This window comes from Sciurus vulgaris (genome assembly GCF_902686455.1).
Source record: "Sciurus vulgaris genome assembly, chromosome: 2".
Taxonomy (NCBI): domain Eukaryota; kingdom Metazoa; phylum Chordata; class Mammalia; order Rodentia; family Sciuridae; genus Sciurus; species Sciurus vulgaris.
The window spans coordinates 39,438,314-39,462,862 of record NC_136462.1 but is presented as its reverse complement, the minus strand read 5'-3'; the positions used below and the strand labels follow the sequence as shown (position 1 = coordinate 39,462,862).

Below are 24,549 nucleotides of genomic sequence, written 5' to 3'. Positions count from 1 at the left end.
AGCGCGGGACTCGGCGGGCGGCGGGCGGGGAAGGCGCGGGGCGTGGTTTGTAGCTTCGGAGCGCCAAGGAGCGGAGCGCGCTGTGCTGCGCCCAGAGCCTTCGGCTGGACCGAAAACCGAGACCGAAAACCAGCGAAAGGTGCGATCTAGGGAGAGGGGCACACGGAGCGCCGACCTGGGCGGCCCCGGCCCGTGCCCTCGCCTCGAGGCCGGGCGGACGGCGGGTGAGCGCGGCCGCGGGGCCCCAGCACCCCGGTGCACCCCGGAGAGAGCGGGAGGGAGGGGAAGGTGCCGGGGTGAGCGAGGGAAAGGTCCCCGAGCCGGGGGCAGGGGCGACGGGAGACGGAAACAGAGCGGAGGCCGGGGTCCGAGCCCGGCCACGGGAAACTTTGCGCGGGTGGGGAGAGCGGGATGCGTGGAGGGCGCTGCAAACTTGTCAGCGGGCGGGGCGCTCCGGGGATTGGAGCGAGCACCAGCGGGTGGCGTTTGTCTCTCCGGCTTCTTTGTGTCACCTCCGGGCCCCAGCCCGCCGGTCCGCCGAGCTCGGGAAGGGGCGGCGCGGGAGGTCGGCCGGGTGCTCCGCAGCCCCCGCCCGGGCCCAGGCCCCGGAGCTCGGGGTGGGCTGATTGTTTTCGTTCCTCGCGTCACGCCTGGGCGGGAAAGATTTTGAACGCCGCGTGAGATAGAACGCCCAGAGCTGCGGCGCAGAGGTTGCAAAATCGTGGGCGGTGCGAGGCTCGCCCCCGGGACGGAGAACCTGCGGGCCCGGCGCATGGGGGCTGGAGAGGGCGCGGGGACCCGCCAGCCCCGGCACTCGAGGAACAGCGGCGGGCGGGGCAGCGAAGCGCCTCTGCGAGGGTGGAGGGGGGCACTCGGACGGCGGCGATTATAATTCCATTTTGATGGCTTGGGGTCTTTGTTGTCTGAAATTGCCTTTAGGGTCTGACGATAGCACCTTCTCCTCCTTAGGTTATTTTCCTTCTGTTAAAACGGGGCGCGGGGCGGGGGCTGCTGCGTAGGCAATCAGTGCTGCTGCAAAGGACCTGAGCCGCTTTATTAGGTGGAGGTTGAGAAGTCCTGTGTAACATTTGCCTTTGTGGACGCCTGTTATTTCCGAAAGTTATTATTTTCCCCTCCCCTAGTGGAAGGGAGCGTCTGAGCTGGATGCCAGCAGGCGCGATTGTGTACAAGCACCAGCAAGTCAGAGCCCAGCCGTGGGGGTTCTGTCTAGCCGCGGAACACTTTCGCGACGCTCTTTTTTTTTTTTTTTTTATTTTTCTTTTCAAAGTTTGTTTGATTTCAGGCAACTCTCATCTGCCTATCCAAAAGTTTCCATAGATCCGAAGACCTGGTTGCAGATACTGTGTGGTTATACTAGGATGAGTTCTATCATTTTCAGAGGTGGGGAATGCAGTGAAACATACCTGGGCTTCTGAGTTCCTGCAAACGGCGTCAAGGGACAGTGAGTGTTCCATTTTTATGGGGTGGAATATTTGGCACGTTTACACATTTTAATGCATGACTTCTCCAGTTTTCTTTCTGGAAAACTGTTCAGACTCCCAAGGGCTTTTCCTGGAATAATTACTATATGACCTTAGCCCCACCCACCTGTCCCCTCTGCTCCCTACCTTCCTGGTCGTGGGAACAGGTGTAATTCACATGAAGTTTTCATGATGAAGAGTCTGGAGATGTGAAAATGAGTAAAAGGTGGAAATGTTTATGTCTTGATCCACATGTTTGAGTTAATGAGCCTTTATTTGGATACAGGATTCAAAAGCAGACCAGTTTGGATTAGCCAGCCTTGTACATTTAAGATTGTTTGAAATCTTGTGCCCGAGAGCAAGTCTGTAATTCTACGGACTGGGACTCAGAAGGCCAAGGCAAGAGGATTGCACGTTTGAGGCCAGCCTCAGCAATGTAGTGAGGCCCTCAGCAACTTAGCCAGACCTTGTCTCAAAATAAAAAGTTAAGAGGGCTGGGGATGCAGCTCAGTGGTAAAATGCCCTGGGTACAATCCCCAGTACCAAAAGAGAGAGAAAAAAAGTTATAAAAAATCATGTGAATAAGTTTACCCAATTTGAAATTTTATTAGCATTTTGGTGGATTAGTAATAGTGTTGCAGGATATTGAAGTTTTTGTTTTGTTTTGTTTTTTGGTCCTGGGGATTGAACCAGGGCCACTCTCCAGCCTTTTTATTTTTTTATTTTGAGACAGGGCCTCCCTAAGTTGCCAAGGTGACTTGATATCTACCCTGCCTCAGCCTCTCCAGTCACTGGAATCACAGGTCTGAGTCAGGGCACTGGCTGCAGGGGTTTAAAGAACCGAGTTACAAATCAGTGATTAAGCCATGTCCTCAATATCATAAGGTGAGAGTTTAATTGAAAATTTAAAAACTGAATCAGTTCCTTCTTAATAAGGCAAAGGATGAAAAACAATTTGTCATTACTCACGGCTTTATTTAATTTTTCATACTTTTTAAAAATTTTATTCATCATGTTTTAAGTATAGATTTTCAGTAATTTCACAAAATTACTCCTTCATTTACTCAATCTCCTATCATATGCAGACACTGTGCTAGACCCTGGAGATCTGGAAAATACTGATACTCACATATGGAATGTTCATTTTGTCCCAGTAAACGCTTGGCGTGGATTACCTCATTGGTCTGTAAGTCTTTATTGTGTACTAGGGCTGGGCCATGATGGTGCTCCAGGCAGCTGTGGTTCCTTCCCTTATCTAGTGGGGAAGATAAGCAGAAAATAAAATGCATTACTAAACTAATCACAGGTTTTAGAACATAAATCATCCCACTCTTCTCTTCAAAACCCTCTAGTGGGGTCTCATCTCCCTCTAAGTGAGTGGCACAGACCTGATCGTGGCCCCCAGCTGCCTCTTCAGTGCCCTGCTCCTTCATCTCATTACCTTCCTGACCTTTTCTGTTGCTCTCTTCCTTACTCGTGTGAGTACAGCCACACATGCTCTCCTGCTGTGTTTTAGGGTCTGTGGACTTACTGTGCTCTGCCTGGATGCCCCGTATCTGAGGGTTCTCTCCCTGACCCCCTTCACTTCTTGGTTCCGTGGTGTAGTCTGAGAACCTTCACGAATCTCCAGATTTAAATTCACAACCAGCCTGCATTCCTCCTTCCTAGCTTACTTTTTGTCTCCGTAGCTCTTCTGGTTGTCTAACATATGATGTTACTTCCTTCTTGTCCATCTTGCGCCACTGCGTCTCACACTCCATCAGAGACCTTTTATTCACTGCTGTCTTTAGGTTCTGGAACAATGCCTGGCATGTAGTTGTTCTCCATAACCCTCTGTTGCGTGGACATCGTTGAATAGAAAGGGAACAACCAAGTGCTGAGACATAGAGACTCCTGGGTTACTAGTGGGAAGGCCTCTGGAGGTGACATTGAAGCTGAGCCTTGACTATGAGCCATGCTGTTGTGGGGTAGGAGGTTGTGGAGACGAGACAGGCGTAAAGGAAGATCAGGCAGAGAGAGACATCACGTGTTAAGGCCTTGAAGCAGGAGAGCTCAGCTGTAGGTGGGTTTACTGGAAGTGAGAGAAGGTCATTGTGGCTGAGCACAGTCAACTTAAGGGAGGGTGGAACTAAGTGATGGAGTGCTGATCAGGTGTCAGATCATGCCGGGTCTTTTTTAGAGATGCACACTGAATCCTCATGTATTCACTGTTATCCCTGTTTTATGGTTAAAAAAACTGGTCATCAGGGAGATAAAATATCTTTCTGTGATAACAGTAGGTAAATGGCAGAGCCAAGGATAGGAAGCCAGGCTCTCTGACTCCAGAGCACTTATGTTTCCCCACTATGCGAAGATCAGAAGACAAGGTCCCTATCCTGATAGTCCAGTGGGAAGACAAGTCATTGTAATACACATGTGGCAGTGGCAGAAAAAATGTACCCTGGGGGCTGTGGGAGGAGGGAAGCACCTAGTTCTGCCTTGGTGTGGGAAGGCCAAATTGGAAAAAATGAAATAATTTTCCTTTTTTTATTATTATGAAATATTTCAGTTTAGGTGCATCTTAATCAAGAAGTAATATTAATATTAAATGCAATAGCATATCTTCCAAGGCTTAAATATAGCAAGACTTGCTTTGACTGATGTTGTTGAATGTCCCCCTTCCTATTTTCAGCTAATAAATGATTATATGGAATATTATAAAATCACTTATGTCTGAACCTGTTCATGAAAGTTTTAGGGCTTTTTTTTCCCCCCCCAGGTTACAATCAGGGCCTCATGCATGCTAGGCAAGCACTCTACCACTGAGTTACAGCCTGAGTCTATGTTCTTTTTTGATTGTTATCTTAAATTTTTGGTTTTCCATGATAAAAGTTTAAACAGCTTTATTGAATATAATTGGCACATAGTAAGTGCCCATATTTAAATTTTAATATTTAAATATTAAATATTTTTATTTTATTTTTTGAGATGGGGGGTCTCACTCTGTTGCCCAGGTACATCTTGATCTTCTGCGCCCAAGGTATCCTTCTGCCTCAGCTCCTGAGTAGTATAGGCATGTGCCATCATGCTGGGCTTGATAAAGTTTTGACTTACACATAGGCCTGTGAAACCATTTCTTCCCCCACCCCTTGCCTCACTTTAAATCCCCCTTGCCCACACAACCATTGATAGCATTCTGACCCTGTGGATATGTTGGCATTTAAAAATTTACATGAATGGAAATGTAGAGTATGTTCTCTTCTTGTTCTGGGCTTCTTTCACTTAGCATAATTAATATTGAGACTTAGTCACGGTATTGTGTGTATCATGTGTGTATCAATAGTTTTTTCTTTTATTGCTCAGAAGTATTCCATTGTATTGATAAACTTCAGTGCATTTATCTATATACCCTTCGATAGACATTTGGGTTATTTCCTGTCTTTGACTTTTAAAAGTAAAATTGCTATGAGCATTGTGTACAGTCTTGTGTACAGTATGCACATCTGCTTTCATTTCCCCTGGGGTAAAGGTGTAAGGTAAAAGGACTGGATCATATGATAGGTAGTTATTTAACTTAAAGAAACACTCACACTTTTCCAATAGGTTTATATCATTTTACATTCCCAAAGTAGTGTTTGAGAGTTTCATTTCCTCCACATCCTTGCCAACAGTTGTCGTGGTCAGGATTCTCATGGGTCAACTAATGGTGGGATCTCATTGTGGTTTGAACTTGCATTTCTCTGATGATTAATTATTTGAACTTTTTTTTTTTTTTTCCTCCCCTGGTGGTGCTGGGGATTGAACCCAGGGCCCTGTGCATGTGAGGCAAGCACTCTACCAACTGAGCTATATACCCAGCCCGATTTGAGCATCTTTTTATATACTTATATACCATCTGTATATCCCCTTTGTTGAAGTGTGCATGTTTTTTTTGCCATTTTTTTCTTGTGTTGTTTTGAGGGTTCTTTGCATTTTCTGAATACAAGTCCTTTATCAGCTACATCATTTTCAAGTATTTGCTTTTGATCTTGTCTCAGTGTGTTTTGTGCTGGTATAACAGAATACCATAGAGTGGGAAATTCATAATGGACAAAAAGTGGGTGCCTTCTTGTTGTACCATCCTGCTGTAGAAGAGAAAAGAGGGCAGGGGCCCATTTCCCACCATGATAGCATCAATCCATCACCTTTTAAATGTCCCACCTCTAATACTGTTACAGCAATAATTACATTTCAGCAGTTTTGGAGGGTACGTTCAAACCATAACAATATCTTTCATTCCTTAACTGTATCCTTTGAAGATACTGTTCATAATTTTGATGAAATCCAAGTTATCAATTTATTCTTCATGGAGTGTACTTTTGGGTGTTATATCTAAGAAGTCTTTATCTAACTCAAGGTCACAAAGATTTTCTCCTATTTTTTTATTCTTTTTCTTTTTTTCCTAAAACGCTTACAATTTTTAGTTTTACATTTAGGTACATTGACTTTGCATTGATTTTTGTTTATGGTGCAGAGTGTGGGTGGAAGTTTGCCTCACTCTGCCAGGAATATTTGTCAATTTCTGGAGATGATGTTTGGAGACAATGTCTAGTCTGAGGCAAGAGGCATTTGCTCTTGGCACCTAGTGGGTGGAGGTCAAGGATGCTGCTGCTGAATATCCTGCCATTGGAAGGATCACCTCAAAGGAGAAATCAGTCATTCAACCAAAATGTCAGAAGTGCGAAGTTGAGAAACTCTAGGCTTGAGGTTTATCAATTTTATTGACTTTAGTAAACCAGTTTTTGTTCTATTGATAGACTCTAATTTTTAAAAAATTAAAAAAATAATTTTCTGTTTAATTTTCATCCTTTTTTTTTTTTTTTTTTTTTTTTTTAAATTAATGGCGATACTAGGGATTGAACCCAGGACCTTGCATGTGCTAGTCAATGGCTCTACTACTGAGCTACATCCCCAACCTTTTTTTACTTACTTTACATTTTGAGACAGGGTCTTGCTAAGTTGTCTAGGCTGGCCTCAAATCTGTGATCCTCCTGCCTCAGCCTCCTGAGTTGCTGGGATTACAGGCGTGCACCACTGTGCCAGGCCAATCTTTAGATATTTGAGGTATGTAGACATTTACAGTGATTAATAATATGTTTAGATTATTATTATGTTTAGATTATAAATCTATAATCTTGTTTCTGTTTTTCTCATCTGCTTTTTGTATCCTTTTCCTTCTTCTATCTCTGTTGGGATTAATTGAAAAAATTTTCCCCTGTGGTGCTTGGAATTGAACCCAGGGCCACGTGTATGCTAGGCAAGAACTCTACCACTTTTAGTAGTTATTTAAACACATCACAATTTACCTGCAAATGATATTATATCACTTCATGTACAATATGAAAATCATAATAGTACATTTTTATTTCTCTTGACCTTTATGCTATTATCATACATTTTACTTTTCATTTGTTCTAAACCTCATGCTACATTATCATTCTTTTTTTTTCGAGTAGTCAATTATCTTTTTTTTTTTTTTAAATGACCTTCATTTTATTTTATTTGTGTGCGGTACTGAGAATTGAACCCAGTGCCTCATCCATGTTAGGCAAGTACTCTACCCCTGAGCTATGACCCTAGTCCAGTTACCTTTTTTTTTTTTAATTTATTTTTATCATAAACAAATGGGATACATGTTGTTTCTCTGTTTGTACATGAAGTAGAGGCGTACCATTTGTGTAATCATACATTTACCTGGGGTAATGGTGTTTGATTCATTCTGTTACTTTTTCCTTTCCACCAACCCTCCCACCCCTCTTTTCCCTCTATACAGTCCCTCCTTCCTCCATTCTTGTCCCCCTGTCACCTCCATTACCAATTATCTTTTAAATAAGAAAGTGAAACAAAACCCATATATATATATATCCATGCAGTTACACTAGTTAAATATTCTTTATTTTAATATTGTTTAATATTGTTAAATGAAAAAGTAAATAAGGTTTAGGTTATTGAATTCTCATGTATTTTCAGAGTTTGTAAGTTAAACTTTTAAAGAAGAAGTGAAATTCAGAAATCAGAGCATAGTTCATTTTCTTAAACTAAATCCACAGAATTGCTACAGGGCAGAGATTGCTGCACTGGAAAGATACTTTAGTGCTCTGTAGAGTATCAGAAAAGCAGAACACCTGGGCTTGGAGCACTCACCAGCCAGTGGGTGCACTGGCTTTTTTTCTTTTCTCTGAGTAGCATGAGGAGGGACGTGGATGGGGAGAAGTAATTCATCCATGTTGACATTTTCAGACCCTGAGAAACTTTGCAAGCTGAATTTGAAAGCATTTCTCTCCCTTGATGGTGTGTGTGTTGAAAAGTACTTTCTCCTAGCGCTTCAGGTCAGGGAAACGCATCTGATAAAAGTGAGTGTCCAGCTTGTACTTGTCCATGTCCATATTTGATTGAAAACTGCCATCTGAGATGCAATGCTGGGATCCCTCTGTAGTCTGCATCTGCTTGTTGCTCTAGGTCTGGCTGACTTTTAGTCTTCCTTTAGGTACCACCAGTATTTGCAGATTGTCCTCTGTGAGCTCTTCTCTGTCTGGGTACGCAAATGCATCCCTGTTAAATTTATTCAACAAGTAATTTATTTTGTAAATATTTGTTATTTCTAGGCTCTGTCACATTGATGAAAATCAGTGTCTCTTGCCCTTAGCCAGCTATCTAGTAAGAGAAAGAGTTCCGGTGAGATAGCTGGTGATTGCGACAGTGGACGTGTGAACAGAGTAAGACAGCAGAACGGTAGTGGTTCTCAGAGTGTCATCTGGGGACCAGCAGCAACCAACCTACCCAGGAATTTGTCTTTAACAAGGCTTGAAAGTGATTCTGATGCTGATCCATCTATGAACTATGGGTATACATAGAGGATTAGATGATCTCAGATTTTTTCCCAGCTATGCAAGTCTGTGAACGTGGTTTAGAAACATGGTATTGGTGAAGAGTTCTAGTTGGTACTAATAAAATATGAAATAAACTTCAATTGCTCTGGGTGTGGTGGTGCACACCTGTAATCACAGAGACTCAAGAGGCTGAGGCAAGAGGATCACAAGTTCAAGACCAGTGTTGGTACCTTAGGGAGACCCTGCCTCAAAATAAAATACAAAAAGGTCTGGGGATTTAGCTCAATGTAGAGCACCCATGGGTTCAATACCCAGTACTGTAAACAAGCATACAAACAAGCTCACCCCAACAATAATTGTAATATAGATGAAACAAATTCAAAATGATAAAGTTGTGTTTGCACTGGAACAATAGTCAATTGGATTTTTTTGGTGCGGTGCTGGGGATTGAACCCAGACCTTCCTCAGACTAGCCAAGTACTCAACCACTGAGCTATACCCCCAGTAAATTAAAAAAAAAATGTTTTTACTTGTTCTTTTTAGATATACATGATACCAGAGTGTATTTTGATGTCTTATACATACATGGAGTATAGCATTTTAATTAGGATCCCATTCTTGTGGTTGGACATGACGTGAGTCTCACTGGTCGTGTATCCATCCGTGAACACAGGAAAGTTATGTCGAATTCATCCCACCGTCTTTCCCAATCCCATCTCTCTTCCCTTCCCTTCCTTCTCTTCTGTCTAAGCCACTGAAATTCTATTCTTCCCTCCTGCTCCCTTGTGGTGTAATAGAATCCACATATCAAAGAGAACATTTGACCTTTGGCTTTTTGGAATTGCCATCCAGTAAATTGATTAAAATTTTTTTTTATTATGAAGAATTTAAAATATATCCAAAAGTAGAGATAATAGTAAAATGAACTCCTATGTAACCATTAGTCAGTGCCAATAAGTATGTTCAGACCTGGGGGTGTTGGTTGGCAACTGTAATCCCAGCTACTGGGGAGGGTGGGGCAGAAGGATCATTGGTTAGCTTGGGCAATCTGAGAGACCCATTTTCAAAAAAAAAAAAGAAAAAAGAAATCAACTTCTGCCAATCTTGTTTTAACTTTGCCCTTTCCTTTTCCCCCTGTGTGCTGGATTATTTTGAAGAAAATTTCATATATCATTTCATTGATAAATAATTAGATTTAAAAATATTTTTATTAGTTGTTGATGAACCTTTATTTATGTATTTGTGTGTGGTGCTGAGAATTGAACCCAGGGCCTCACACATGCTAGGCAAGCACTCTACCACTGAGCCACAATTCCAGCCCATAATTAGATTTTTAATTATTTGAGATATTAAGATATTTAATACTAATTTGAAACTAAACCACATGAATGATCAAATCTAGAGTTCTTTTATATAAAAGCAGGTAAAACAAAACAACCAGTGTGGACACACACACACACACACACACACACACACACACACATACACATATATATATTCCTAGTAACATAAAATGCATTGGAAAGTAAGTGTGCCTATGACTACTGTAAATACATTATTAAAGCATTTTATGGACACTCCTCATTGTGTTAGCAATCTATGCATTGTACTTATAGATAATATTCCAGAAAAGTAAGAAGGAATATATATATATATATATTCTTTATATATATGTATATATAAAGTAAGAAAGAATATTTAATTTATATATATATCCGTGCTCTGGAAGAAGAAATTTTAATTTGAAAAGTAGGTTTTGGGGAAGTGTAGGTATTAGAAAGTTTAAAAGGTTTGGGGGTTGATTTTTACATGTAAATTAAGAATTCTTACTATTCCTTTCAGCAGTTATGTTGCCTCCCTTAGAAAGAAAAGTTATACAGCATGTCAGGATGCAGAGTAATTAAAAGAAAAAATCCTTGGGCTGGGATGTAGCTCAGTGGTAAGTGCATGCTTAATATTTGTGGAGGCCCTGAATTTCATCCCTAGCACCAAAAAAGGGGGAAAATCCACTCATCTTAATCAAAAAAGTACGTGAAGTCTTTTCGTCGAGGTTAGAGATAACACATTTTGTCAGTGATGAGGCTGTGAGATGCCCTGTTTGAAGGGGAAGGGCAGAACTGATTTACACAACATGGCGCCTGTCTTCTCATGCTTGGCTTAGGAGCACAAGAGTGGTGTCCTGAGGAAAAGCTGATTGTATCACTTAGGACTAATATCTTCATGCTTAGCTGCTTCTGTATGATTCATTAGTTAAGGGGTCATACCATAAGGAGTTAGCTAATTTAAAAATACTAATTACTCAGGAGAAATTTATTTATTTTTTTGTGGTGCTGGGGTTTGACCCCAGGGCTTTTTACATACAAGGCAAGCACTCTACCAACTGAGCTATATTCCCAGCTCTCAGGAAGAAATTTTAAGTGTTAATTTCAACAAAAATAAATAAAACTATTCATAACCATTCTCCAAGTCCCCGAAACTAAAAACAAAAACCATAAAAACAAAAAATAAACGCAACAATAAAATATCTCAGATAGCTACAACTCAGGTATCTCTAAGCTATTAGTATTATGGATGGTTGTAACCAACACATGATGGGATTGTTTGGTAGTGGTAGAACTTTTAGTTCAAAATTTTGATCTAATGATTTAGAAAGGGGTGGGAAGAGAAATGACTTGTAAGTTCTGTTATTAACAAGTTAAACATGTGTTTTATTTTTCACACTTTTATGTTAGCAGTGAAAATAAGTTACTAGCATGCTCTTGTTAAAATATCCTTTATAATCATTCATTTGGTGATATTAAGTAAGAATTTTTCCTGTTAATAGGTCTTTGTTTAATAGAGAGTCTGTTACCTTTGGAGTCTGCACTTTTTTTCTTTATAGGAAGCTTCAACTCTGTTGGGTAATAATTAATTCTCTTTAAGTGTTTAGTCCAGAGCTGATTATATTCCCTTCTGACCTGGATGAGAAGGAACTCCTGAACGTTTGCAACCACAGTTTGATGATTTGGTCACAAAGACTCTCTGTTGGCGATGTTTCTGAGACTTGGAGGGGGAGCTTGCTCCTCCTTCCGTGAGTCATCACGGTGTTTTGCAGTTGGCTGTGTGTTTTCTTAGCAACTGCTGTTGATTTCAGGTTTGAGCAGGGAAAGCATGTTTTGAAATGATCCAGCATATTCTTTTGCATTATACATGCCTGTTAAACTTGATAGCATTAATACGTGTACCGTGAGGAATGAAGGATTGAATGCTTTTCCTGTCCCTGTCTTCTAAATCATTTTTCTTTTGATTTGTTTTCAGGGGAATTGGGCTCGGTGGGAGTCAGGGTAAGAAAGGAGAAAAATAAATGAATCTGGGACATCGAGAATCTGCCTGTTGATGCTTCTGGACTACTGCAGAACCCAGACGGCTTCCATGTGCTGATGGGATAAAGCATAATTTGCTGAGACTTTCAGCTTCATACTCCCATGTGCATAACTGCAGAGGAATGAGTGAATTAGAACTGTCTGTGATATAGCGAAGTGATAGGACGGCTTCTGAAGTCTGTCTGACATTGGTTCAAATCCTAGCTTCACCATATACTAACTGTATTAATTGGGGCAACTTACATAACCGCTGAGTGAAAGTGAAGCTAAAATACAACATGCTTTATAAGAATTTGTGAGTATTGCTGAGCTAGTATCGGTAATAGTACAGTATCCACAGAACTCATGGCAATAAGAGTTAGTTCCTATGTTCAGTTCATGGGTGCAGAGTACAGGGGCTAGGTGACAGGTGTCAGGGGGAAGTCAGAAATGAATTAGACATGGTCCCCAATTCTGAGGAAGAGGGGACATGGCCTCGTTAGCAGGTTGTTTAGTATGATCTAGAATGGAAGAGGGGCCAGCTGCGGTGCTGGCAAGGCACAGTGGGTGCATAAAGCACGTGGTGACCCATGCCAGCTGTGGGGAACGTTAGGGCTAATTTTGTAGCACATTTGAGCTGGGTGTGCGAAGCTGGGTCTTAAATGATCCAAGAAGGTTTTCATGGGTAGAGAATGGAGGAAAGTTGTTTTCAGGCTGAAGAAAAGCACAAGTTCATGGCAGAATATGGTGGAAGAGAAGAATGGAGAGAAGAGAGGATTTGTGGTTTTGATTTTGGTGGAATTTGCATGCAGAAGTATTTGGAATGTTCTCATACTCTGTGGGGAATCAGTGCAGCCTCTTGGTGTGAGCTCTGTTTCACAAAAATGTTCTAAAAGATATATTGGGGAGCGGGGCGTGGTGGTGCATGCCTGTAATCCCAGCGGCTTGGGAGGCCGAGGCAGGAGGACTGTGAATTCAGAGCTAGCCTCAGCAACTTAGCGAGGCCCTAAACAAACAAACAAACAAACACAAAAATATATATATGGGGACTGGGAATGTGGCTCAGTGGTTAAGCACCCCTGGGTTCAATCCCTGGTACCTCTCTGCCCCACCTCCTCCAAAAAAAGAAAAGATATTGGAAAGGCAGGAAATCCAATTAAAGAATGTTTCAGAAATACAAGTGAGCAATGAAGGAAGATTCTAAATGGCTTGCCAAAGAGAATATTGGTGCCATTACTCGAGGGAGGGAAAACGCAGGAGACATGGAAGGATCTGATGGTGTGGTAGCCGGGCGGCTTGATGGGTCTTTTGAGTTCAAACGTTAGCTGGCAAATGGAAATTCAGTTCTGAAAGGAGGAAGCTGACATTTTTTTTGTGCACCTACTATGTCTCAGTTTTTATTCTAAGCACCTTCACAAATTATAAAGAGGAAGCAAATAGTGTTTTTATAGGTGAAGAAATAGAGGCACAGATAGAGGCCTGATGTTTAAACATCAAATTTTCTTTTTGTTGTTTCGTTTGTGTGAGTGGTGTTGAGACAGTCTTGCTGTCTTGCTGACCAGGCTGGTCCCAAGCTCCTGCCACAGTCTCCCGAGTATTTGGGACAGCAGATGTGCACCACCAGGTCTGTCTCAAACATGGGCTTTAAAAAAAAAAAAAATTTAAAGTTGTTGCTGGACCTTTTTATTTTATTTATTTATATGCAGTGCTGAGAATCGAGCCCAGTGCCTCACACATGTTAGGCAAGTGCTTCACCACTGAGCCACGACCCAGCCCACTCAGGCATGAAGAGAGCTCCTCTTGTTTTTAGCTTTGTCTTCCCTCTTGGAGGAATGGATGAGGAAGCCAGCGGGTTGCCCTCTGTGGTGGCACTTCTGTCAGTTTCCACCTTTGACTCCTGTTATAGATACTTTGCTCTGAGGAGAGAATCACTGTCTACCTGGGTGATTTCTCTCTGTTTTCTAAAGAATGTCAAGGGAGTTTCAGTCTCCTTTTTGTTTTTCAAATTCTAATATTCCTTTCCTTTATTTTGTTTTATTTTTTTGTAGTACTGGGAATCAAACTCAGGCTCTTGCCTCTGCTAGGCAGATGCTCACTGAACCACATCCACAGCCCTTTTTATTTAATTTTTTTTGATATAACTAAATGTTATATTTTATTTTATTTTAATTTATTTTTATTGTAAACAAATGGGATACATGTTGTTTCTGTTTGTACGTGAAGTAACAGCATACCATTTGCGTAAACATTTACATATGGTAGTAGTGTTTGATTCATTCTGTTATTTTTTCCTCCCCCCCACCCCTCCCACCCCTCTTTCCCCTCTATACAGTCCCTCCTTCCTCCATTCTTGCCCCCTCCCACCCCCCATTATGTGTCATCATCCGCTTATCAGCGAGATCATTTGTCTTTCGGTTTTTTGAGATTGGCTTATCTCACTTAGCATGATATTCTCCAATTTCATCCATTTGCCTGCAAATGCCATAATTTTATCATTCTTTATAGCTGAGTAATATTCTATTGTATATGTATACCACAATTTTTTTATCCATTCATCAATTGAAGGACATCTAGCTTGGTTCCACAATCTAGCAATTGTGAATTGAGCAGCTATGAACATTGATGTGGCTGTATCTCTGTAGTATGCTGATTTTAAGTCCTTTGGGTATAGGCCGAGGAGTGGGATAGCTGGGTCAAATGGTGGGTCCACTCCAAGTTTTTTTATTTAATTTTTTGAGAGCCTTATTAAGTTGCTGAGGCTGGCTGAAAATTGTGATCCTCCTGCCTCAGCCTCCTGATTAGCTAGAATCAGAGGTGTGTGCCACCACGCCTGGCCTACTTTCCACTTAGAGCTGCCTGAAGGTTGAAGTCCTTTAAATTCTTTTTGTTGTTGTTGTTCCTTCTGTTGAAATGGAAACATTTGGGTCAGAGTGGGTAAATACTTAATCGCATGAGCTCCCACTTTAGTTGAATTGAAGAGGCAAGTGGGGGCAGAGAGAATGTTGCTTTTTTTCTTTAATGCGATCCTTTTTATTAAATGACCAAATGTGTAATGCTGAGGTCAGTCTCATGGGTGCAGATAAAAACTAAGTCTGGCAAGACTTTAACTTCCTTTTTAAGTTTTTTTTTTTTTTTGTAATTACATAAATCCAACACACACGTGCGCGCACACACACAGCAAAATCCCTCCCCCATATTATTTTCACTTTCCATTCGTGGAGCTTCTCTCCCTAGAGATAATCTCTGTGGCCATTGTATGTCTCTCCCATTTGAATATTTCCAAATACTTGGAGCCATCCGCATTACTAGTCATAGTATCTGGAATTCCAGCTTTTCCTTTTCACCTAGTTATTTGTGTCAGGGTTTATTACTGGGGTTTCACAAGTGTGCTTTCTTTTTATAAATGTGGTTCTGAAAATCCCACAAACATCAGATTTAGCCTTCTGCTAAATGCTCTTGAATCACCTTTCAAATCATGACATACCCCAGGTTAGAATTTAGGAGACCTTGAGTTTCTCATTTGCTGCTAAACCAGTTCTGCTAGTTAATTTATGACAAGTTTGCCAGTTCACTGCAACAGTGGGCAAAAAAAAAAAAAAACCACTTTTCTCCGCCCCCCACTTTTTTTTTTAGGAGAAAGGGCAGAGAAAGGCTGAAAGTAGAAATGAACACAGGCCCATTTTAGTTTCGTCACCATCTTAATCTGTTTACTTCACATGGTAAAAGCTCAAATAAAATATGCTATGGTAAATTCCTCTAGAGAGTCCTGGGATGAATGAGTAGATCAGATATATGTTTTTTTTTTTTTTTTTTTTTTTTCGGTGCTGGGGATCGAACCCAGGGCCAGGGCCTTGTGCTTACAAGGCAAGCACTCTACCCACTGAGCTATCTCCCCAGCCCCCATTAGGTTTTTTTATTATAAGTTTAATAACTTTCAGGCTTTGGAACCTGAAATCCTGGAGTTTAATTAAGTCTTGCTTGTAAACTTGCTCTGTGGTTTGAGAAAAGCTACTTAACCTCTCTGTTTCCCTAAATGAGATAGATGGTATCTGTCTTATAGACCTGAGAGGATTTTGGTGCATGTAAAGGGTCTGGCATGAGTTAAGTATTAAATAAATATTAACTATTCTTATTTGTGTTTTATCATTATTATCAAATAGCGTGCCAACAATTTTGGTCACCTTTGTAAAGAGAATGTACTTGTTCTCCTAATAACACAGGAGATATCACTGATATTTTACTTTCATGTGCTGTAGGTGGTTAGAAGGAATGTACAAATATTGAGAAATTTTTAAAAACAGATACAGATCTCAGTATCTCTTAGTTGAATAGCTTCTTACCCAAGGAGCATCACTCAGAGAATTACACAGATTTTCTTTGGTCTTAGTGGTCCTGCTTCTCAGTATTGTTCAGTATTTCTGGTTTTGGTTCTACTTGGGAAAATACTACAGAATGCATGACATTTTTTGAGGCATGTTCTAATTGTTCAACAAGTATGAGAAAGCACCCTAAATGGTATTTCTTGTAAAGGGTGTGTTTATGTGTGTTTTGAAGGCCGGGGAGGAGGTCAGGGATATTTCCATGGGGACAGCTTGGAGAGAGAAGGAAAAAAATATTCCTTAGAAACTTCAGTTTGAAATTTCATGAAAAGAAAGCTTAAGAATTTTGTAATTGTAATTGTAATTGGAGGTCAGAAGGAATCCTAATGTTGCAGCAAGTTTTATCTTCACAGGAAAGTGCATGAATTCTAAATAGTTTAATGAGCTAAGAGATAGACTAAAGAAAACATAATTTCAGAAATGGACAGAAATAGTCATTTTTATTTTTATTTATTTATTTATTTCTAGAAATTATAAACCAGATAAATTTCTAAAGAGTCACTGTGCATGCTATAAGTAACACCAAAGATAATTTAGTATCCACAGCAGTGCATTCCGTTCTTTTCCTGAGTTGGCATGACCTCAATATCAGATCTTAAAATTGTGTCCATGGATTGCAAATATGTATCTTTAGTGAAGACTCAGAAACAAATAATTCTGGTTGTTTCTCTTCAGGTGAGAAAGTTTGGCCATGTTTATAAATGAAATTGAAACAAGTTTGGGAGCTTCTAGCAAGTCCCACTGGAAGTAGGGTGAAAAGGATTTCACAGTTGGAGATTCTGCTGTTCAGAAACCTAATCTGTTTCAGAGACACCCTCTATTTCCATAGTTGCTTGAATCAAATTTTCAACAAAAGAATACCTGTTAAAAGAGTTGCATTGCTAGCTGCAGTGCTAGGAAAGACAGCTTTGTTGTTGTTGTTGGTGGTGGTGGTGGTGGTGGTGGTTGTGGTGGTATCCTGGGGATGGAACCCAGGACCTCACACATGCCAGGCAAGTGCTGTGCCAGTCAAGTTGCTCTACCACTGAGCCATACCCCAGCCCCAGAAAGACAGCTTCCATATCATGCAATTCATTTCCTAGTTATTTTTCTTCTTGTCTACTTTCCCACTAACCAGTCAGAATTCTGGGATTTGATGGTTGGGAAAGACCAGGTGTCAAATGTTTAGTTAGAATTTCCCTTTATTAATGTAGTTGCACAGAAATGGAAGGTTCTTTGGAGGTAATGCAAACTCATAAAGGAGAAAAAGCATTAATTTGGGGGGAGATTTGAATTTTTAAAGTCTTCCTTGTCTTTAAAATTCTAGTGTCAAAATCATTACCAAATGTGGTTAGAAGAGCTCTGACTTGTTTATTTATTTTTAAGTCATAGCACTTTATTAAACTAAGATTTATGTATGAGCATCTGTGGTATACATGTTAAAATCTACAATGATTTATTGATTGATGTAAAGATTTGCAAGTTTATTTGTTTTGTGCACTAAGTCTTAGTGATTCATTAAATAAAGTTGGGTCATAGGAAATGGAGGGGAGCCCTTTTCCTTAGGAAGGATAGTAACTCAGAGTGCTGTGGCCTGTAATTCCAGGGACTAGAGAGGCTGAAGCAGGAGGGTTACAAGTTCAAAGCCAGCCTCAGCAATTTGGCAAGGCCCAAAGTAATTTAGTGAAATCCTGTCTCCAAAAAAAAAAAAAAAAAATATATATATACATGTATGTTCTGGTGGATTACATATATATAAAGGGCTGGGGATGTGGCTCAGTGACCAAGCACCCTTGGGTTCAATCCCCAGTGGGGGGTGGGTAAGGGTGTGAGAAATAATGGTTTGGAAGAGAATTGGTCAGGAATTGAGTATAAATCATATAATTTCTAAAATACAAATTATGAGTTATAATCCTAGGTTCGTTCCAGTTTTATGTTGTCCAGCAAAGCACTAATGTGAATAGTCTCAAGAATATTATGATTACATAAAATAATTTATAAGTCCAACTAAAGAAAAAGTATATTTTGTCTTAGGTCAATTAAATTTTCCCCCTTATTCTCCAGGACTCGTTGTTCTGTTCTTCTACACCCAGGCAGACTGCTTCACTGGCTCACAGAGGCCAGCAGAGGAGACTGTGGGGGGAGTAAATATTGTTCCTGGGCTAACTTTTGTGTGTGTGTGTGTGTGTGTTTGTATACACGTGTGTGTGCTGATCTGATATCCATGCTGGATCAGAAAGCTTCATCCTATGTATGATTTATATGGTATGTATAGTTACAGTGTAATGGGTTATAACTGGAGCCCAGAGGGTTTGAAATCCATCATGTTGTATTTTATTCAGAATTCTAGAACTGAATTACCTTGGAGTACTTTTATCGCACAGTTTAGGAACCAAGATTCAAAGATAGCAAGGTGCTACAGATAATTCATAGAATCAGAAGGAAAACCACTATCTCCAGATTTCTGGCTCATAGTTCTTGCACACACAGACACAGACACACAGACACAGACACACACACACACACACACACACACACACACAGAGTTATGTATATATGTGTATAAGTTTAAGAAATCGTAACATTTAAGACCAATGACAAGGTGCAACTAATTACACAGTAAGTGCTCAAGTGCTTTTAGCATCCTAGTTAAGATAAAATATTACTTATGTGGTTGTGACCTCTTCCTCCCTAGAGGTAATTGGCATCCTAAATTTGGTGTTTATCATCCACATGCATTTATTTATAGTTCTGTTGCATGAGAATGGTAAGGGTCATTTTCTTTCTTTTTTTTTTAATGTTTTTAATTGTAGATGGACACAGTAGCTTTATTTTGTTTATTTTAGTTTTTTATGTGGTGCTGAGGATCAAACCCAGTGCCTTATGTGTGCTAGGCAATCGCTCTACCACTGAGCCACCACCCCAGCTCCAAGGGTCACTTTCAAAGTATCTACTGCTCATGACAGATATTGGCCATCAACAGCAGGTCCAGCCATGCCGAGTTGTTCTGGTGGAATATCCGCTCCATCCTGGCTCCCTAAGCAATGTTTTAAGATTGTCTACACTTAATGAACAGTCTCACTGTAAGTTGCAGGCTCTTCTGCAAGTTGCCTGACCCCTCTCAACTGTGAAGTTCATTTGTATTGAACTATGATTGCTTCATATTCAATGTGTAACATTCTATTGTATGAATAGGTCCCAGTTTATCCATTCAGTTATTTTTGAATATTTAGTTTTTTTTTTTTTTTTAAACTGCTTCTTCTAGGATTTAACAGTTCATGTGTTTTACTTGTGTTTTACTTATTTTCTACTGGGTTGTCTTTGTGATTTGTAAGTAAATTGTTTTACTATTTTTGGGAAACTTTTTAAATAAACAGTCGACATGTACATAAGCCTCATAAGCCCTCTTACAGTGTTACCTTTCCAGTACTGTTGGAGCTGCAAGTAGCTATTATGTGCATTTGAAAAGGGGTTTACAGCATTATTTTGATTAGACAGATGCAAGGTCTGCCAGTGGAACCGTTTGAATGTTAGCATGCCTGTGCCCGCAGATACAAACATGTTCCTTTATTTAGAATGGATATGATGTATTCTCAAAACTCTTGATTGTAGATAGATTTAATTTCTCCATATTTACATGGTCATGCAGATGAAAGCCCTGGATGTATTCTAAATGAGAGGCAAGTGTTTTACAGGAAATTAATAATATCTAGCTTTTTTTCCTCTGCTAAGTAATGGTTGGCACTGTTGCTTCCTCTGTGAACCATGGACGGGCCACAGGATGTGAAGGAAGCTAGAAAGTGAATGGAAGCCCAAGGCCATTGCTCTGTTCTTTCCATGACTTTATTTATTTAAATCATTTGGGCTGTTCATGGCTTTACTTCTCTCTTTTTCAGCAGTGGGTGTTGACTCAACTTGAGAAACACAGGCAAGCCTGTTTGTTCTCTTTTTGGCTACTTATATCTGCTTTCAGAAAGGTTATTGTTTTCAAGGATCTTAAGCTCCAGGATTAGGACAGTTAAACCTTTTGTTGGCTTGGAAAATGTAACCTTGCTCTTGGTTCTGGTGTTCTGGCTGCGGCGCTTCCTTCTCTCCCTCCTGTCTTTTCTTACAGATTGCTTGCACTGGTTATCTACTGAATATCTGTCCTCCAGAGCCTCTACTTTTTGTTCATTTTCATTTTTTAAAACCTTCTTGTAGCTGTACAAAAGGATGCATGCATTTCAAAATGCTCTTCGTCGCCTTTTCCTGGACCACTGGCCCCTTTTGTTGTTGGGAGCTAACAAAGACCTGTCATTTGCTGGGTATTAGCAGCAGGGAACAGGCCAGGGGTTCTAAGAAGAATATGTGTCACCTGCCTGAGTGCTCTCTCTTGTTTTAAAAATTGCCATCTAGCTTGTCCCCTCCACCTTGGGAATAGCAGGAATGTTTAGAGTTAAGAAATGTGTTCAAAAGAAAGATGTTTGTTTATTTTTAGAGGCAGGAAAGATTTTGATCCTCTGGACCAGGACTGCTTTTTTAAGAAATAAAAACTAGGGGACGTTAGAAGTGAGTAATCTAAAAGGGAAAACAGAAGTCTTGCTACAAGTCTTAGCGATATATAAACCTTTTGAAAATAAGTTGAATTTTTATTTTAACTTTTTTATGTTTGCTTAGTCAGAATTTATATTACCCCAGTGAATCTGAGATTCTCCTTTTCTTTGTGACTCATGTCAGATAACTTGATTTAAGGATATAGAAAATGAAAACAAAAAAAGACAAAGGAGAAAAGTGTTTAAAGAAATTTTGCTGGTGGTAATACAAAAGGCATGATCTTAATTGTAAGAAACAAGCAGAGTTCTCAGCAATGGGGTCATCCTACTTAGTTTTTATCTCCTTCATGATCACGTGGGTAAAAAGAACCTTTAAAGTCTTTGTGAAATAATTCTGATTTATTTTGGGGAGTATTTTTCACTTTATGAGCCCCAGTTTCTAGTAATAACATAGCATATGATGTGTATAAAAACAAAAACCGAAGATACAGCCCAGTTGCAGAGGACTCGCCCAGCACGCCCTTGGCCCTGGGGTCCGTTCCCAGCGCTGCAACACCCACACCAAAAGTGGAAGACTGGGGTTGACAGAACAAACCTTCCTTCCCGTAGACTCTTTGTGAACAGTTGTGAAAATGATTCCCAAAGCCCTTTAAAGATACAAAGTTCTGTCTCATGGTTCACAGTGACAGTAGCAACATTGTAGGGCTCTCTTCCAACCCGGTCACTTCCTTCAGTAGAGCTGAGTTTGGGGTGGGGGAGGTGCAGTGATTTCCCTGGACCAGAGTGGTCTAGCTGTCACCTGCTTTTGTGGAAGCACAGGCTCTTACGGGACATTGTAATATGGGATTGGTGAAGCATCAATCCTTTGAGATTAACAGAAGGGGTGGAGGGATGAATCAAGAAACACTCATCAATAGCAACCCCACATGGGCAAAACCCTGACATCTTAAACAATAATCAAGCTTTTGAGATGCTGATGTTTACAGTAGACTATTTTTTCCTTTTTTTTTTTTTTTTCATGAATCATTAAGCACGTGTATTTGAGGGCCCAACAATGTGTGGGCCAAGCAATGCTGAGCTGCTGAGGTGGTCAGTGCTGTGAGGCACTCTCCAGGGCCCCCGAACATGCAGACCAGGGACTTGGTGCCAGAAACCCCAGGACTCAAGGGAGGCCCTGGCCAGAGTGCCTGTTGCAAGGGGTGCATCTTAGAGAAGACCCTGCCTTTGACTTTGCTTTACTTTTGGGAGGGTCTGTGGACCAGGAGCATCCCAGTGACTCCAGTTGGCATTAGGATGGCCTCAAAATTCTCACCTTTTTCTTAAGCTGATCCCAAGAATTTGTTTTGGGTTGTTCTCGAAACCTAAAATGTCTCATTTGTTTGAATGTTTCTTCCTTCGTCTTTCTCATAGGATTTCATAAGGGGATGCATACACAAGGGCCTGAATTGCCTAGTATTTTCAGAGTGGGTGGACTCTGGGATTTAAAGTAGACCAAGGCCTGACCATGTTCAGGTCTCTGGGTTGATTCCAGGAGGTCTGATGTACTCAAGGCCTGTAGATCTTCAGGCCCATGGACCCTGATAGGACCCGGATGATGAGAGTTCTCAAAGTGTCAGTGCTGTAGATGCTTCACAGGGGCTGGGCAGCCCTGGCTTGTGTACCGATTCCAGGGCCTCAGAAATACATGCCATTGTCTGTTCAGCTGTAGCTTATTCTTTTCTTGATTCCTAACTCCAGTATGTGGTAGGGCTGTATTTTAGGTAGACAAAGGTATGGATTTGGCTGCTATGGATTGAGTTGGTTGTTTTAAATGTATTTTATAGTAAGAGTGGATAACATTATATTTCTTAATTTAAAAAACCCTAATCACAACTAGCCAAGATAGGTTCCTTTTGACTGTGTTGTTAATTATGATCAGAGAAACTAAGATAACACAGTGACTTGTCCAAAGCTTCCCAGTGAGTCGGTGCAAGAATAAAACAGATCAGAATCCACTGTCCCTGGATGCTCAGCCTAGTGCTTAGTCCAACAAACCTGTTATTGGGGATTAACGTCCACTCAGAGCCAGAAATAGACCAATAGGGACCTGAATCAGTTTTGATCATTGGTCTCTAAGGATGAAAGGCTGAGGGATACATTAATTTGCTGGGCAATTGATTTTCCCTGAGGATAAGAGAAAAACAAAACCAAAATTGTTGGTCATCAAAAATAGCTCGGCCACTTTTGCTAATAACTTATGTTTGGACTTGGAAAACGTCCAGCTCTATAAATAGATCATGGGAAACCTTCAGGGAGAGGGGGGATGATTGTTTACATACCTAAAAATAGCAGGCCTGCAGAACTTGGAGAGAGAAGTGAGGTCTGCAACCCAGCACTTTGGTTAAAAGAGGAACCATGCTTCATAACTGAAACTTTACTGGCGAATGCCACAATTTCATTCTTCATTAAGGCTCAGTAATATTCCATTGTGTATATATGCCACATTTTCTTTATCCATTCATCTGTTGAAGGGCACCTCGGTTGATTCCATAGTTTAGCTATTGTGAACTGAGCTGCTATAAACATTGATGTCAAAAAAACATTGATGTGGCTGTGTCACTGTAGTATGCTGATTTTAAGTCCTTTGGGTATAAACTAAGGAGTGAGGTAACTGGGTCAAATGGTGGTTCTATTCCAGGGTTTCTGAGGAATCTTTCCATAATGGTTGCACCATTTTGCAGTCCCACCTTCCTGGTTCTTAAATAGTGTAAAGTCCTTGAGGAATCTTGTTCTTTTACACTAGGGACAGAAGGAATTGATGGGTGAAGATAAAAGCATTTTGGGATAATGACCTTAAGGAAAAAAAAGGTGTTTTGTCCACAACTGTAAGTCATAGGGCATGGGGGATTCCTTTCCACCCAGGAGTAATGGAAGTTTCTGCCTTCGGAATTGAGGCGTGAGAGACATGCCAGGGAATCCTGGGTTGTTAATACAGGAATACTAAAGTGGAGAAAGAATGGAGGGAAGGAGTGACTTAAGAGAAGCCTGTCTTGTACTTGGAAGATGCTAAGAGTTTGAAGAGTCATATGGCCTCATAAGCCAAGGCTACAATGGGACGAACGGAGACCCCTGCCATTGTCTATCCCAACCTTGAGTTAGGGTTCATTTGTCTCAGTGACAGAAGAAACTTAGAAGTCTCCCTTCATGCTCATTTTATCGGGAGATTAATTTAAAAGCCTTTTTCTTGTTGCAGCTGTTTTCCCTGTCAGGCAGGGGAGGGGATTCTCCCTGGACTTGGGTGGTTAAAAGTCCGCTTGGCCCAGAGTCAGCCCCAGAGAATCCTGGACTAGGAAGGAGGAGGGGGCAGCGCCCACTGAGATCCAGGCCGCACTCCCCCAGGAGCAGCCAGAGCCCCCAGAGCTTGTCTGTCCCTGGGTTCTGACTGTCATGAACAGTGCGGAGCCTTTCATTCTTCCAAGAAAGGCTCCTCAGGGGGCTGGCGTATCTCCTAAAGGAAGCTGGAAAGGTGGAAAAGCCAATTTGACATAGACCGTTAATTGTGTGCGGTTGGAAAAGGAGAGTGACAATATGGAATTCCACTGGGAAGCAAAGGGGCTTCCAGAGTTCACCTTCCAAGGTCTGAGACAAAGGAGGAAAACTGAATTTATTCAGCTGAATAAACGAGAGGACAAAACATTTCTGCCTTTTCCCCTCAGTACCCCACAGATGACATTCTAGAGATACCAAAGATGAAATTCTTCCGTGAGTATGAGAAAAGCAACACAGGAGAACTCAGCAAGCTAGCTCAGGATGTCGTGGGGATTCTTGGGTTTGTGGTACCCGTCAGCAAGGGCCAGGGCAGGGTTAAAGCAAGTTAAATATGAGGAGCCACAAGTCGCGGTCTTAAGGAAGCATTTCCTTCTCTGGTTATCTTATATTATAAAGGTAACGACTTTTAAAATTTAATGTATTTCATTTCAGCTGATGAAAGGAATGTGGCAAAAATTGAC

General features: G+C 41.0%; 1 protein-coding gene across 4 annotated transcripts in view; it reads left to right on the top strand.

Moving 5' to 3' along the window:
- Positions 1 to 24,549, top strand: part of SYNE2 (spectrin repeat containing nuclear envelope protein 2) — a 320,339-nt gene continuing 295,790 nt past the window's right edge. For 3 of the 4 annotated variants that reach the window (XM_079126272.1, XM_079126271.1, XM_079126269.1), the window contains exon 1: positions 1 to 139. The gene's annotated coding sequence lies outside the window, so the exon portion shown is untranslated. Of the gene's footprint in view, positions 225 to 24,549 lie in introns of all 4 variants that reach the window. The other variant, XM_079126270.1, reaches the window with a different exon arrangement.